Below are 2,734 nucleotides of genomic sequence, written 5' to 3'. Positions count from 1 at the left end.
AACACCCAGTCATAAATAACATTAAAGTTATCCCATGACCTTATATCTCTTTTTCTTTTAACATTATAAAGGGCTCACATACTGTCCATTTTTTCTAATTGTTTTACATAAATAACTGCACACATTATAGCTCTAAACTCAACTGTGTTTCAGAAGCTGTCACATCCTACCACCTCATCATCAGCAATGAGAAACATAAAGATGGACATAAAGACATTGTGAAGATATTTCACTTGAACTTGGTCTTCATTAATTCCATAAATATGTATTAATGTTTTCAGCTAATAGCAGTTGCTTGAGCATGTAATTTTTCCTACACTTTGCCATGTTGTTAAAAGTAGAAGTACCCAATTTGGTACTGTTTAGAACATTTTGAGGATGTTGTTGAGAAAACAGATTATACAATATTCGCAATAAAATATTAGCACAATGTTCCACAATAATAGAGGAAGAACATTCTCTCAGCCACATTAGGAAAATGTTATGAGGATATCATTTTGAGGTCTAAGATGACAAAATGTTCTTGAAAAAAACTTTATTTTAATGTGACGTGTTAACAAAGCTAGAACATTACTAGAATGGCTTCTGCCTTGAGTGGTCAGCAGAAGTCAGCTGAACTCCAGCGTCTCGATTACAAAAATACAAAAGGAAGAAAAAGTCTGGCATTTGGCATCAGTTCTGAACTGTTATCGAATGTGTTACAGGAGACGAGAAGCGCTGATTGGGACACGTTTAAATCCACCAATCACTGCGTACTTTTCTCGTGACGTAAGAACATTTGACGACGAACGCGCGAACGGTTGAAAGAATGGTTTGAAGAAATTGGTGTACAATGTTCGTGGTCGGAATCGTCTTATTTGACGGAACTAAGTGAGTACGGAGTCTTTCACATTCAAACGCGGCGGAATCGGATACAGAGGTGCTGGAGGATGTTTTACTCGCTGGTGCAGTGCGTGGCCCAAACAACAAACCTGTCTCCAGGTCAGCGGAACTCTCCCTTACACAATAATTACCTGGACATTTTTATGGCTTTTTCAGTTTACGTATTTATTTTTTAGCTTTTATGTATTTACATACACAAAAATCAATCAAAAAAAAGTTTCAATCTATGATGACACGATTCTTTTTTATCTTTATAAGGGGAAGTCGTGGCCTAATGTTTAGAGAGTCGGACTCGTAACCCAAGGTTGGGGGTTCGAGTCTCGTACCAGCAGGGATTGTAGGTGGGGGGAGTGAATGTACAGCGCTCTCTCCCACCTTCAATACCGTGACTGAGGTGCCCTTGAGCAAGGCACCGAACCCCCAACTGCTCCCCGGGCGCCGCAGCATAAATGGCTGCCCACTGCTCCGGGTGTGTGTTCACGGTGTGTGTGTGTGTGTGTTCACTGCTTGTGTGTGCACTTTGGATGGGATAAATTCAGCACTAATTCTGAGTATGGGTCACCATACCTGGCCACATGTCACGTCACTTTTTTTCACTTTTATAACTTTTTCACATGCACATTTGATATAGCCTAGACAGACATCTTTCAGTATTGGGGCTGCTGCTTAATGAAGATGACTACCTGTTGAAGTCAGTGTATGACTACTGGGTGAGGAAGAGGAAGAACTGCCGGGGCACATCGCTCATCCCTCAGATTATGCAGGAGAAGAGGGATGGCTCCACCAACAACGATGCTTACGTGGCCTTCAGGCGCCGCACAGAGAAGATGCAGACTGGGAAGAATCGCAAGAATGGCTAAAGCATTACACTGTAGGGGACATTTTATTTTTGTTAAAAAAAATAAAAAATAAATAAAATGACATGAAAAGAAATGTATAGGCAAAATCAATTGAGTTTTTTTTTTTCATTCACCAATACATTTTTAGGTTTCAGGGTTTTCATTAACCAAACTTTGTGTAAAGATGATTCTCAACTTTGTTATGGAAGATAAAACAAAATGCTATGCTTAGGTCTCAGGAGGATATTTTGTTTTCTTTTAACATTAAATCAGAATCAGAATGCATTAAATATCACACATGCATGTAATCTATTGTGTATTTCCATCACAGGTTTGGTCTTAAATTTCACGAAAGGTGGTATTAAAAAGGTCTGTAGACAGACACCCTGATATAATTCTCAATTATTTTTTTCCCCCTTTCCTCAGAAGTGTATTGTAAAAACATAGTTTCAAGCAAATGCCAGAATTGTGAGCTGACATTTTTCCTGTCAGAATTTGACAATTGCAACTTTTTATCTCACAATTTTGAGAAGTCACCGGCACTCATGCGTTCAAATACAGTGCCACTTTATATCTGATTTCAAAATACTAAAAAGTTCAGTCAAATGTTTAATAATTTTCTTAAATGAATAGGTATGTACTCGTCATGCACTCTATCCCATGCAAGGATTAGCATGAGCTTGCCGAGGAGTCTTAAAACAAATGCAGCCAAACAAACAAAATGTGAATTGCGTCATCTGCTATCTGAACAAGATGACTAAATCTAGTGGAGTAATAAAAATATAATTTACAAATCCGCATTTAAAAACTTTCACAATTGTTTATGAAACAGATTTTCTAAATTCTATATGCATTATAAACATTTCTTTTCTTGCTTGACTCTCTTTCTTAGTGATTTGGTCTCTTCAATGCACGAAAGGTTATGGATGAAATGTATCTATACTCTTTACAAGAGCGTAGAAACTTTAACATGCTCAAACTTTAAAGAATGTGCGGCTATCAGTGCAATAGTT

The sequence above is a fragment of the Sinocyclocheilus anshuiensis genome, unplaced genomic scaffold, assembly GCF_001515605.1.
Source record: "Sinocyclocheilus anshuiensis isolate Anshui unplaced genomic scaffold, SAMN03320099.WGS_v1.1 scaffold191, whole genome shotgun sequence".
Lineage (NCBI taxonomy): Eukaryota > Metazoa > Chordata > Actinopteri > Cypriniformes > Cyprinidae > Sinocyclocheilus > Sinocyclocheilus anshuiensis.
The sequence above is the reverse complement of the archived record's forward strand: the minus strand, read 5'-3'. Positions refer to the sequence as shown.